At 42.7% G+C, this 14,508-nt stretch overlaps 1 long non-coding RNA gene across 5 annotated transcripts; it reads right to left on the reverse strand.

Annotated features, from left to right (window-relative positions):
- Positions 1 to 6,881: 6,881 nt before the first annotated feature.
- LOC149917167 (uncharacterized) lies at positions 6,882 to 13,919 on the reverse strand. Of its 5 annotated transcripts, none has more exons than XR_016468093.1 (5): positions 12,989 to 13,919; positions 8,997 to 9,101; positions 8,467 to 8,584; positions 8,239 to 8,333; positions 6,882 to 7,286 (listed from the first exon to the last, which is right to left on the reverse strand). It is a non-coding gene; the product is annotated as an uncharacterized LOC149917167 (long non-coding RNA). The 5 variants fall into 5 exon arrangements; XR_016468091.1 differs by lacking the exon at positions 6,882 to 7,286 and having other exon boundaries at positions 7,325 to 8,333; positions 12,989 to 13,067; positions 13,779 to 13,919; XR_016468092.1 differs by lacking the exon at positions 6,882 to 7,286 and having other exon boundaries at positions 7,325 to 8,333; positions 13,779 to 13,919.
- Positions 13,920 to 14,508: the final 589 nt, after the last annotated feature.

The following is a 14,508-nucleotide window of genomic DNA, read 5'->3' on the forward strand; positions in this document are numbered from 1 at the left end:
CAATTGCTTTGTAAATAGAGAAGTGTTTATTTTTGAAAGGCTTTAAACAATATATTACCAATGTATTGGAGCACCAGGTGCCCTTGTTGGTTGCAGATTATGGTAAACAGTGTAGTCGTGTCAGTAGGCAGTGGACAAACCCAAATCTCATTTCTTCTAAGGTGCTACAGGTGCTGTAATATTTACACTGCCATAAGTAGAGAAATTGATACATGAAGTCTTGGATTTGATGCGTGGATTTTCGTAAGAACTTCTGAGATCTTATTTTTCATCCAGACTTTAAAAAGAAGCATGAATTTTGTTAAGAGCACATTTACAGGCAAGGAGAAAGCTGCTTTCCAAAGCACGTTGGTTTATTTGATTTTCTCTCCCCACAGAGCTTCTTTTGCATGTCTGCCAGGTGCATGAGGGAGAACTCGAGACTGCTGGGAGAACATGGTAATGAATTGCCACTTGTGTGCTGCCTGTGCCTGCTGACAGCTAACAGCATGGACAAGGTAGAATTGTTCCTGTAGCTTTTCTACAAGGCCTCAGAAACCCACTTACCATCCTCCATCCTCTGCCCAGACCCCTGCGTGCTGCTCGTCGCCTCTGCAACTCAGCACAGAAACGAACCTATGCCATTGCTTCTCCAGGAGACAAAGAGCTGCTGGTTTTATAGGGATTGCTTTGGGCAGCAGGTGGAAAGCTTTTCATCTGCTGTGAAACAGAATCATTGTCAGTGCAAAGCTTTTTGAGTAAGAGTAATGAAAGAAATACAGGCTGGGATGTGGTACAGGTTTATGGAGACACAACTACTGCTGTTGTTGTTTTTCTCCTTCTTGGTGATGGGAAGGTTTCAGGTGCAGGCTGTCCTTCTCACATTATCACCAGATTCCAAGCTCGCTCTGTTCCTCTCACGTGGCATGGATGGACTCCACTAACACAGAGGAGCATGGCTGGAGGTGCTCCAGTTTACAGCTGCTTCAGGTTTTCTGTCAGTCACATCTGGATCAAACCCAGGAATATCACGCGTTTCCATGCAGTGTTTGCATGCTGCTCTGTGCTCCACTCCCAAAGCCCTGTGAATTGTCTCTGCAGCCACTGCTTGTCTGGCTGCTCCTGGGCTGCTTCTTTCCAGCAAGGCCAGATGGGGGCAGAATCCTCCTTTCTATTGTAAATCCTTAAAAAAAAAAAAACAACTTCCAGTTTGAAGGAACTGAGCTATCTTCAAGGTCCCCAAATGCTTCAAGCCTGCACTGCCACCAGAAGAAATCTTCTTCCTTTCTGTCCCTCACAGCACCGCTTGTGTACCTGAGCACTGAGGATGGGAGACCTAAATCTGTGATAAAACTACTTTTATTTGCAAAAATTGGTTTCTCTGTGTTGTTCAGACTGTTGAAACAGGCTTTAGGTAGTGAAGATTAGAAGGCAGGAGGCCAATGGAACAGTGGAGCTGTGGCTGCTGGGAATCACCTCTACCTGCATTTAGGAAAGCAGATCCCACCTTTCACCTATGGAGTCATTTGGGTAATTTAGGTCATTTAATTTAGGTAATTCCTGTACCCTGACAGGGGCTTGCTCTAGGCACAGAAAGTGTGTCACCAGAGGCAGAGCATTGCCTTCAGCAACCCATTTTGGGCAAACAAGGAAAGTTTTGTGTGGAGAGCCACGGATGTGCCAGACTCATCTTCTGCTGTCTAACCCCAGCGTGGCAGTTGTTAGCCCAGGTCCAGTGGCACCAGTAGCTGCAGCCAAAGACAGCAGTCCCCTGGAGGTGAGCAAGAGGCAGCTCCATGCACTCATTCCCTCATTCAGCTCCTTCCTTCCCCAGGAACACACACACCCCATGTTGAAGCTGTGCAATTGCTTGCAAGATTTCCATGCACTTCTGCAGGCTTCCCTTGCAATGCTGAAAGCTTCGAGCAACTGCAGCCTCCATCAGCAGGGAGCTCTGCTTTCAACACTGAAAACTATTTGCTTGAATTTAACGTCAGTGGCAAAAAAAAATCAGCAAACAAAAGTACTTCTTCCATACATGAAGAACTGTGGGTTAAAGCACTTCTGTGGGAGTTACCTTGACTGTGAATCTTTATAGTGCAGTGCTGTGAAACCAAAGGTGATGTGGTGCAGTGTGAAGCTCTTGAGCTTGATGTAACCATGCCTGCATTGTGCCTCAGTTTCAGACTGAGAAGTGAGTGTCTGCATTAATCCATCCTGCAATGAACATCTGCCCTAAAGAGCAGAAGCCAAACTCAAGCTGGTGCACAACAAGACGTGTCACAAGAGGTTTCCACACCTGGATAAGTCATCTCTGAATTGTTTCCTATGCAGCACCAATCCCATTATAGCTGCTTGTTGTGCTGAGCAGAATATGTCTCAGCACTGCTGCCTTGGTGGCAGTGCTTTGCTGATGGCCACTGCCTACAGAGCATCTCTGCCAGAGCCAGGGCAGTTCTGCAGCTGCTTCTGTCCATCCACCCTCATAATGCTGCTTTATAAAAAGACCCATGAAGTCATCAGTGTTTGGCCCCCCGTGTAATCATTCCCAAGAAAATGAGCTGAAAGACTGCCAGACTCAGTGAAAATTTTAATGAATACAGTTTTGCTCCTCCTCATTTCCCTACTGTACAGGAAAGCTGCATCGCTGAGCCTCTTCCAGAGTGAGGTGAGATGGGGAGATCAGGACAGCAGGGCCATCACCCATACAGGTGGTGTGCATGGGCAGGGATACCTGAGTGCTGTGGGGTGAGGACAAGGATGGGGCTCAGAGTTCTTGAGCCTGGTGGTACCAGTGCTGAAGATGCTGTGTAGTGAAGGGTGAAGAAATTGTATTTTGTATTTTTTTTCTTTCCTGACTGTTTCTTTTTAATCCTGGAGTAGGGAACCTGCTTTGGCAGGGGGATTGGACTCGATGATCTCTGGAGGTCCCTTCCAACCCCTACAAATCTGTGATTCTGTGAGTTATTTTGGTAAAATCACGTTTATGTCACTGAGGGAAGCATCAGTGAAGGACTTCAGTTTCTGGAAGTCAGTGTTAGCTCACGAGCTCCTGCAAATGACACTGGAGTCTATTGCTCTTAGTACAGAGGGGCACAACACCAGATGAGTTAAATATTACTTGTGGTGCCATTCCTTAATGCAATGCACAAGGCTTACTGACTGCACTAACGAAGCTGTTATCTTATTCTCTGGTGCCACTGCAGAGGTGAGCAATATGAGCAACAGAGGTCTGCTTGTGGCTGCTTAGTGCTGGTAATAACAGGCCAGAGGATTTCTCATGGTGGCTGTTGCATCAATGACCTTTGTGTTGTGTTAATGACCTTTCATGGAGCATTCTGCCCCTGGGAATTGCTTCTGCAAAGTATTGCTGGCCACAAGTTACGACTCCTAATATTTGATGGACTACTGCAGATTGTATTTCAGGATATGAGATACCATCCCAGCAATGCAAGTTAGGAATGCTAAGCATGTTGCAGTCCTTCCCCTTCGTTTCACTGTTGGAGGTATTGGTAACCTCACATAGAAATGTGCTAAAAGAGCAGAGAAAAGGGAGAGATTTCTAAGAACAGCTCTTGAAGACACTGGTTTAGTAAAGTCCATAACACTGAGACACGTGCTGCTCTCATTAGTATGTAGGCTATCACTTTGAAAGAAGCTCTTATAAAACCATGCACTTTATTAACCAGTTATCAAGTCGGCATCTTTCAGGTTAAGGAGACTCAATGTCCATGAATGGACATCGATGGGAAGATTTAGCAATCAGAGTATCTCTTTGGGATCAAAGTGCTTTATGCACTATGCTAATCTTGATCTTTTCTGGCAGTTCTTGTGGTCATGCCCTTCAATGACTCCTTTAGAAGCCCATGTCTGCTAAATTGCATGCATGCTATTTCAGTTGGTGTGTGAGCCAGCTTGCAGTACTGGGGTGGCAGAGGGATTCCCAGCGAGAGAGACCAGGCATCAGTGCATGATGGTGCTTCATGAAGGAGCTCTGCACAAATCTGAAAACCCCTTGGAAGGATGGATGCCACAAAGAAGACAGGTAGTAGCATAGTTGTTGTACTGAAAAGGCAGCAGAGGTGATGTCAACTGAGGGACTGGTCATGATTTCTGCTGAAGGCAAAGACTGTGTTCAGTTCTGTCCTTGCATCTCGCATGACCTCTGCTGGGAAACGCCTTTACATGATGGTTGTTTCTGTCCATCCATTTCTCTGTTGCTGTTGGGATGATGTGGAAAGTTGGCAGTGCTGTTCAAAGCCACATGAAACTTTTCTGGTGCCAAGCTTCGTTAGAAATAGACTTAATGTGATGACAATAACTGATCTGAATGTGGACTGGGATATAAATGAACATGGGCTGCCTTGTGCTTTCTCAATAAACGGTTTCAGCTCATTCCATAAGAAACCACAGAAGAGCTTCTGAATTCACTGTCTCTGCTCAACGTGGTAAGCAGCTGGGGGAAAAATACAAGTGTATTGAAACCAATGGTAGGTTTGAAAAGTCCAGGCAGAACTACATCTGTGACAAAGCTGGGCTGTGCCACAGCAGCTGCTTTGTGACTGTTGAGGAGGGCCACCAAGAAATGATTTCTTCCTTCAGTGGGTTAAGCACAATCACAATGCACCTCAAAGTGTGAAAGGAAAAGGGATCATCAGTGCCAAGAAACAGTGGGCACCAAAAAGGAGATGTGTTGTAGCATAGTCCTCATCCCACCCTGTTCACACAAAGGGAGAAGAATTATCTGCTGATGATGTACCTGTGTGACCCAGAGGTTCTCAGCCCTGCAGCCAGCAGTTCTGCTGCTGCACCTCTTCCCCTCTGCAGCTGCTGACTGGCTGTTTATTACCCATCATCCTGCATATAGGGCAGTAGCTACAACTCTGAGTAGTTGCTGTGAGTTGTGATTTACAGCAGTGGTAATAATAATGACAAGGTTTGTTAAAGGAGCTGTGTTACCTTCACTGCATAGTGGTGAGATAGAGACTTGCCGACAGGGTAAGTGCTGCAGACAGGGTAAGACTGAAATTCTGGCTGCTAGACATGGCTTTTCACTGGGATTTACAGTTGGTGTTTGTATCTCTCTTCTAAAAATATGTTTATTTATCTTATAAATAGAATGAAAGGGAAAAGATATGAAAAGAACCTCCCCTTCCTTTCCTAGACCATGCCAACATAAATTACCTTTCCAAAAGCTAGAAATTCTGAGTTACACATCAGTACAATGAGCACCAGTTTGGTACCCTTCAAGATATCATCCATATATCTTCTTTGTTCCTGACACCTACCTGCAAAGGCCTGCTGCTGAATTGACATTGTTAGCAGCAGAATTTAAGCAAAGAACAGTGAAGGCTGTGACAGATACTGCCAAGGGAGAACTGCCCCTGCCCAGAGCCACATCCAGCCTGGCCTTGAATGCCTGCAGGGATGGGGCATCCACAGCCTCCTTGGGCAACCTGTTCCAGTGCCTCACCACCCTCTGCGTGAAATTATACTACTAATGCTCTTCTACTAGAAATTGGAGTCCTGTATCCCAGGGTCATCAAACACTGGCTTTAATGCTTGTTTGGATTTTCTGTCAGAAAAGAAGCAGTGGCTGCAGTTTCACCAATGAAAGCGGTGATGAGTGGTAAATAAAAGTTGTGTCATGCAGACTGCCTAACAGTCTGATTGGTGAAACAGCATTTCCTTGTCTCAGAAACATCAGGAAGGATGAAATCAGTTCTGATTTCACACCAATATTCTTCTCCTTGCCCCTCTTCCTGCAAAGGCTATTTGACTCATGGCAACATGCGAAGCGGTCACTTTCAGGAGCGTATTAACCTGTCAGCATCAAAAAATAAACAAGAAAAGAAGACGCTGCAGATGACTTAATCATGGCATTCTGATTGCATTGCCTCTGGGTATATTACTTGTTATGATCTAATCTTTTCTATTAATACTTGGAGATTCAAGATGGTCAGCGGCACAACAGTAACAAGTGAAGTTCATCTGTTTAGAACCTTTATCCTTTCCTTCCAACAACCACCCGACCACTCCTACAGCACAGCCATCATAAAACCACGTTTACAAATATTTGCCTGTTGGCTGGCCGCGTGATATTAAGAAGAGACTGTGGTATAAAAAAAAAGCTCCTGGTTGTTTTTGTTGTCTTTTACAAATGTATGGGCATTTCAAACTGTAAGGAATGGGAGCAAGAGAAGGTTCTCTTGTGTCCTTTTTTTGTTTGTTTGTTTTTGTTTTTAGATTTTCAGTGAGTTAATTAGTCAGCTGTTAATGAATTACAAACCCATTCATAATTAGATACTGACTCCTCTCCTTCTGGGATCAGCACAAAGCAGGGAGTCTGATTCACTTCTCGGTCATTTTGAAACAATTTCAAGGAAGAGATGTTTGCGTGTGTCTGTGGTATGGCGTGCAGCAAACTGGTACTTTAACACATTGTTACATCCCTCACGTTTCGTATCCCCATCTGTAAATGCTGAAGCCACACCTGCAGCTAATTAAAAGAAAGCTCAGTTGAACCATCAGCAATGCACAAGTTCAACTCACTTGTGTAAGCTTTTCTTTCCTTGAGTACAGTGGAGTCCTCATGATGTGGCTTTTGCATAATTCTAAAATGATATAACACTTATCACATAATGAATAGAAAGAAAAATGAGGCAAATATTGAGAGCTGAAGAAGTTTAGTTTTACAAGAGGGCCTTTTCCTTTGCTTGTCCACTTAAAGCTATGCCTTAGTTATTAGGGTGCAAGAGGGACACTGCAGAGATGCAGGGTATGTATTCATTCCAAGTGCTTGAGCAATGCTGTACTGCCAAGTTAAGTACCATAGAATCATAGAATGGCCTGGGTTGCAAAGGCCCACAATGCTCATCCAGTTCCAACCCCCTGCTATGTGCAGGGTTGCCAGCCACCAGACCAGGCTGCCCAGAGCCACATCCAGCCTGGCCCTGAAGTGGCACACAGATTCAGTACTCACATCCTGACAATGCCTTGCTCACGTGCTTCTGATAGTGTAGTTCTGTCCTGGTGTGAATCGGTACCTTTGCACCTGACACCATCATTCAGTTCATTCCAAATCTAGAAACCTCAGATAGTCAAGCCCGGATGGGCTCTCAACCTGCTAAGCATTCCTTGGGAAAAAACACAATGATCTGCCTTGATATTCATGCAGACTTCAGTGTCTTTGCACTATGCTGGCACTTGCAGCACACTTACCTTAATGATGTGACTGCTGCAGCTTGTAACAGGTCATGGCTCTCACACCCTGTCACTACAGGGACTCCCTCCCACCTGTTAAGAAACTGTAAGAAAAACTGAATAAAAGTAAATCCTTCTAACAACTTCCATAGGGAAATCAAGATTTTAATTTCAGTTCCTTCCAGCTCTCTCTTATAGCCTTCCTTATCCAGCAAACAATGACTGCTAAGGTAAAAGGGCACAGTATGACAAGGAGAAGCTCTTACCTAACTTCCTTTTCCTTTCCTTCTTTCACTACTAGTGAATTTTCTGTCTCACATTTCTACACTAGTTCCCTACACCATTCGGATCCCTGGAGTGCAAATGCAAATATTGCTCAAGAGTCTCTCAGCAGACACCACTGACAGCTAACTTAACAAGAATTATTTTACTTCCAAGGCTCTGGTGTCATGAGCTTTGGTTAAAGCTTTCCTCCCAGAATAAATGGATTTCATGTTTATGGCTTCTGGATGGTTCCAGCACTTTCAGGTTGAATATTAGCATCTTGCAGGTTGTGTATCATAAGCTAACATACAGAATCACATACGTTTTGTGTCTTACAGTCTATGGTACACTTTTAATTTTTTTGATAGAGATGGCACTCCAAGGGAAATTTTTAGATACCCAATTAGCTCAGGTTGGAGTCCCATAAATGATAAAGTTCACTTTTTTTTTTTTTCCCCCAACTTTTCCATGGCAGAAAGGTGAAAAGAATGAAAAGCTGATAATAATAGTCCAGAAATAGAGACAGTGGCATGAAGTTGTATTAGAATATGTCCTTTTTCAATGATAGAATGTTTGTTAAGTCCGGGTGGTCTACTGATTAACTCAGGAGGTTAAATATAGCAGTTCTGATGTCAGTAAGCTTATCCACACAAAGGGCAAGACATAGAGAAGCCAAATAAATCTCCAGCACAACAGATTTCCTGTGTATTTTCAGTCAAACAGATGCAAGGATGGATAGAAAGTCTTTTGAATCAAGAACTCCTGTTTTTCAAGGAGCAATTGCCAGCTTACAGTGATATGTACTGCCTGAGCTTCATGATGGGGAATCCAGCCTTGGAGAATTAAAATTCGTATGGAATCTGATGTGGAATCCAAAGAGTGATGCACTGTAAAAGAAACAGAAGGGAAATAGTAATTAAATCAATAGAGAAACATTGCTAACTGAGGGGTGGTTGTAGAAAGCTACATTTCTGTCTTACAGGAGTGGAGATTCATAGTGTGGTTGCCCTTTAGTCTTACATATTGATCCTCCATATTTTGTCCTCTGAACGGATCAGGCTCCAGCATTATGTCTTGTATTTTTCATAGCTGGAATGCTGCCTCTCCAAAGGAACTTGAAAAGGCTCCAACTGTGGTTCTAGGGAAAAGGAAAAAAAAAGCAGTGTTTTTCTGTGTGAATGCTGTGTGCTTTAGGGGAGCAAGTACATATAGTCTGTTTTTTCATTGCTTTTATTATATAACTACTAATTAAATCTAGAGAATGTTGCACACTATTTCCTTTCTTTCTCCTTGCCAGAAGTGATTACTGTTCAATAAGTAATAATGACTGGACTTAATATTTAAAAGTGCTAAGAAGAAGAAAATATTTTCTGCCTTATAATCTTGGGCAATATCTTCCTCTGCCTCACTCATCTTTCACCGTTCCCAATTTTTAGTTCAGAACTGCTGAGTATATGCATATGTATGTACTATAGATAAAGCAGTCTGGCCCAGTGTGCTAACCTGTACCCAACCTGCTGTGCTGTAATCTCCCAGCAGAACTTTCTTACTGTCTTTGAAATGCTTGTTCTCTGGAAAGTCAGGCTCAGGCTGCTGCTTTCTGAATACTCCAGCAAACATTGGCTTGAAATCCAAGGTGCAGACATAATTTTTCACTGTAAGTGGAAGCAATAAAAAAAAATTAATATTAACCATTATTCTTCCATTTACCTCATGCGTGTTCCCCTTCAGCAAGTGATTCTTGCTGATATTCCAGTATGAATATGTATCATTAGAGTACATTTTAAGAAGTGAATACATAACAGCTAGCATAGTAGTTATTTTCCACAGTGAAGATATATTTACATGTGTTTACACATTATATATAAATACAGAATAACTTATCTATATTTAGGCAAGTGTGTAAATACCCACTTACTGCTGAGTTGTAGGTAAACACTTCAGTAAACATTAAACCTTCACCAAAAAAGAAAAGTGGTGGGCTTAGGTGGAAATCACAGAAAATGCAGTTTGTTGGTCCCTGGAGTTAAGGAGCAGAATGGCAAATACATAAGTGTTACTTTACACATCTAATCAGGGCAGCAGTTTGGAGGAAAATGACTCCATGAGTTATTTCAGGGATGCACACACACAGGAACTGGATTACGGAGCAAGAGATGGGGCTGACATTCCTCTAGTGAAAATCAATTAATGTGCTACAAATAAATTTCTGGACATCTTCAAGAGGTGTTAAAAAAAAACTGAAGGATTTTTCTATAAACAGAAACAATATTAAAAGGAGGAAGGATCACCCAGTAAAGCAAAATGCAAATAACTGAAAGCACATAGCTTGCTTTAAGGAGAAAGCAAAGGACATACAGCCAGCAAAACATAGAAAATCCTTAGGTGTAGTAGATGAAACATTTCAACTGGATATAAATACTAACTTCTGGAAAGAGTTAAGGAACAAGAAGGTGTTTCTTACGGGCCTCTGACAATTACTTATTGAATTAGGTGTTGTAGTACATGAAAAGAGAAGTTGAGTGTTGGTATTGGCTTTTAAAAGCACCTCCTTAAAGAGATAAAGCAATCCTGTAATGACGGTGGGTCAGATAGATGATGTAAAATGTCTCTTTTCTTATCATTACCATGATTCTGTTCCATTCCTGACCTTCCAAAATAATGCATTACAATTGCTTGTCACTCAATCTACTTAGCACCTATTCTTAGTCTTTCTTCACCAGTCATACTGCTTTCTATTCTTCTGCATGATTTCATTTTTTTCCTTGCAGTATTCATTTTTTGATGGTTGGTCTGGGTGATCTTGTAGGTCTTTTCCAATGTTGGTGATTCTATGATTCTATGTTCCTCGGTCTGCTAATAAAACTACTGAAATGTGATTTGCCTCAAATTAAATTGATAAAATTCTTTACATACGCTTAGGGGTGAAATTAAAGATAGACTTTTAGTACAAGTTTAGTCTATAGTCCAGACTCTTCTTTCCTTGATGTTCAAGGTTTCTTGAATTTGGATAGTTTTGATTCAGGTACAACATAGGAAGTAAATCTGTTTTGTCAGTACAAACTCATTCTTCTCATCAGTTCTGAAAAAGAAAGAATGCACTAAATTGCCTTAGATTTGCTTTGGGATCCATTTCAGCAGAGACCTGCTGAAATACAGTCAAGCTGTGGTGTGTTTTTGGTTTCCTCAGGAGCACAGAAGTGCCCAGCTCCCTTTTCTGTCATCTTGCTGAGAACAGGTGGCCTCCTTCGGGGTCACCAAGTATATTTAGGGCTGAAATTGGAGCGGGCTGGAGCCGCATTGGCTGTGCCATCCACATGCGTCATCAGAGGTTGATGCACCAGGCTTGCTCTCGCCCAGCACTGCTCTAGAGGGAAGACTGGAGAGGCTTTGCTCCTAAGGATATTTACCAGATGTTGCTGGTAAGAACATTTAATCACATTTCACTTCTAGTTCTTGTCCTAGCTGTTTCTTGATTCTGTAGGTTTTTCAGAGTAGCAGTTGTGCATTGCCCACGGGACTCAGATTTTCAGTCCGGCTGAATACCTGAATGATTGGAAATTGCAGCAAGAGGAAAGGACCTGAAATTGTGTTTCGGAAATTCAGCTGGCGGTTGAAATAGTGACAGTTGTATAGAGAGGTTCCCTAAGTGCAAGCCCCTACTGCTGTGATATAGTTGTTCATTAACTTTGACCTACTTTACCATAGGACAGGACAACGGATCGAGTTATCCTTCATTTGCTCTAATGGTCAATACTCTGCTTTAACATTTTCTTTTTTCATTTCTTTTTTGTAATTTTTCTCAACAAGCCAGGACTAAAAAGAGACAGTATTCCATGTTCCTATATTTAACTTGCATTACTAGACTTCACTTGCCTCAGAAGGAATTGCTGTTTAGCCAGCTAAACAAAACCACCTCGTCATTTGGCAGTATTAGCTTACATGGCAAGTATCTTTGGACTCAGAACAGCTGTTCCAAAGCCTCATCCCCTCCCAACATTAGAAACAGGGCTGTATTCTCTGGTGGAAAATTGTAACTGCGCCCCAAAGCAAAATCATTGTGTTAATTGATCAGTTAAAGAGGTTTTTGACAGTCATCTGTATTTTGTAATTCAGCCAGTGTATGGATTTTTCATCTTTTCCAGGAATGAAGAAATAGAGAGAAAAAAGCTACGAGTTAAAAGAACCCAAAGCACCTGCATAGGCTAATGCTGGGAAAAGCAAAATTGCCTCATTAACTTAAGGTCGCTTAAAAATATATATACAACCTTTTCATGCATTGCATTTTTACTTGTGCATGCATGTAGTAAAATATGCAGATAAAGCTCCCATTCAAAGAGGAGTTTTAATAATACAACAACATTATATGAAATAGTGATAGAGAAAAATCTATGTATTCCTTTGTCATAATGAAAGAAGTCAAATAATACTTCAAGAAATCTCTTCCCTCTGATTTCAATTTTTATTTTTCACTTTTAATTTTCATTGGAACTTTTCCAGTGGATCTCTACCATAATTTGAAACAAAGTAATGGTAGATCCCAACTTCAATTTTTTTGTGTTGTTCAAGTTCTTCCCTTGATTAGCCAATAATGGTGTAATAATCTCAGTAGTTACTAACTGTGACCCATGTACTTCAAGAACTTGACTTTAGCTGTTAGTATGGGCTAATACTGTATATTCACACTTTCATTTCCTGCATCACCAGTGAGCTGGGGAGAGACAGAAGAATACATTCAAAATGGAGGAAGAAGAATATGAGGAAGTTGTGGAGGTAAGAAGAAAATCTGAGAGTAGAATTTATTGTTTTCTGCCTCATGAATAGGAATATTAATTACTTCTCCAAGATGCTGCTCATGAACATAAATGGTTACTCGTCGTTTGCTATTTGATGACTAGGGTATGATTAGACATCTATTAAATGGTTTGATAAGTAAAAGATAATAACAAATACTTGCTATCGGCAGAGCAAAATCTCTCTGGTTCCTATCGTGGTTTGTGCGTTTAAATAAGGATTGTAACCATTTCACACCCCCATCACAAGGTTCTGTGGTTACTCTCCTGCATAATTATAGATGCAGGGGCCATCTCTTTCCCCCTTGGCTTGCCCTCTGTCATCTAATCCATGGATGACTTTGGAAGCCCCTCTCTGGCCTGGCTTCTGTCTTTTCCCAATGCAATTTTTTCCTACCAACATATCAGATGCCAAGATGGAGCTACACCTAAACCTGCAGATGTCTGTGGAGCCGTGTCAGGCATTAATTAGTTGATTGGGCATTTAAGCTAACAGTTTTATAACTAATTACTTAGTCTCAGTGACTGAACTAAAAGAATTCCCAAGAACTAGGGTAATTATAGCTTTCTGTGCCACTGGAATAACGAGTTTGCTAATAAAAGTGTATATAAGATTAACAAAGACTTGCTACGTTATTATTATTATGAAATTTTGTATTATGAAGTGATTAAGTGGTTGTAACGAACTACTCAGCACTTACTTGAGGAAAAAAATAAGATACTGCAAACAGCCATCACACAACTCTCACCTCCGCACCAAACCCACTGGATTGCTGATTTCAGGCAGCATTCATTACAGCACTGGGTCCTGGCTGCCAGCTTCTAAAACTTCAAACAATTAATTAATGAAGTCAAACAGTTTGCCAGCTAAACGTGTGTTGAGAAACGAGCATTACTGCTCATAACATCCATTTTAACACACACTGCACAGCCCAGTCAAAAGGACAGCAGTCCTTCGTTGTTTCCCACCACGAAGTTCTTTGGGACTGACTTCATGCTTCCTAACTATTACGTGATCTCTGTGACAAAATACTTCTTTATTTCTGCCAATGCTTGTTTGTTGATGCTTGAATTACGGCAGGTTGGGCCTTATGTCTACACAGGCCTGCCTCGTTTTTCTTTTATTATTATTATTTTATTTCCAACGACTGCCTTCCTGAATGCAGGTCCCTTGGATCAACCCCACACTGCTGTGGTGCCTTCACAGTGAGAATTAGAGAAAACATTTGGTGCAATTTTAAGGCAGCTTAATACTTTGCTGTTTGTTTGCTTTAAACGAGAGCTCTTCTTTTATGTGAATGCCCTCTTTCAAAAATACGAGCACTCTATCAGAAATTTATCTTCTGAAAGGATATCGTTGGTGAATAAGAGACGACATGAAGCATTTTTAAGACTTTTTTCCTTCTCTGGAGCTCTTAACGTGCACTGAGCATTGCAGCCATCTGTGAGGTACCAGCGATCGACGCCGACCTGTTACAGCTGAATAGCGGTCAGCATGCAGAAATTACCTCAAAACAGCCAAACGAGAGGTGAACTTACAAACATGGACGACCTCTTTGCTGCCCACCGCGGCGCTCGAAGCGCATCTTTACGTGTTTTTGCGGTAGCGAAGCAGAGCGGCACACCAACCCCGGCCCGCGCCCCTCACCGCCGCCGCCATTTGCCCCCAGGAGCGCTGTCCGGGTGTCGGCATGGCGCCACCGCGCGGCCGCCATGTTGGGGGTGGCCGCCATGTTGAGGATGGCCGCCATGTTCGGGGTGGCCTCGGAGGGGCCGGGGCAGGTGGCGGGGAGGCAGCGAGCTCCCGGTTGTGAGGAGACTCTGGCTTCCGCACAGCCCGGCAGCTGCTTCGTGTGTGTTTGGTTTCTGGATGCGACGGGGAAAGGCAGAGAGTAAAAGCGCTGTCTGCAGCGCTGTAACCATCGTCACCTGTCTTGTGGGAGATTTGCTCTGGGCAGGTGGCACTGCAGGGTGCTTGGGTAAGAGTCGGGCAGGCCTTGTGTTGTGAAGGCTGGCAGTGCCTTTGTGATGAGAGTCTGAACCATGCGTGGCAAAAATGGAGTGCTAGCTGGAAACCCTGCTTAAATGATGGCTTCAGGATGGAGAGGGGGAAAAGCTGCTGGCAAAAGGAGAAAGGCTGATGATTCACCTGTGGATCTGCTTCAGAGCTCTGCCTTAGTTAGGCAGCTGGAGAAAGCCATACAGGTGGACTTAATCACCCCCCAGTGCCTGCTGGAAGGGCTGTGTGGCTGTGCGTGGTGAGCTCGGA

The sequence above is a fragment of the Phasianus colchicus genome, chromosome 7, assembly GCF_987193195.1.
Source record: "Phasianus colchicus chromosome 7, bPhaCol1.hap1.1, whole genome shotgun sequence".
In the NCBI taxonomy this organism is placed as follows: Eukaryota; Metazoa; Chordata; class Aves; order Galliformes; family Phasianidae; genus Phasianus; species Phasianus colchicus.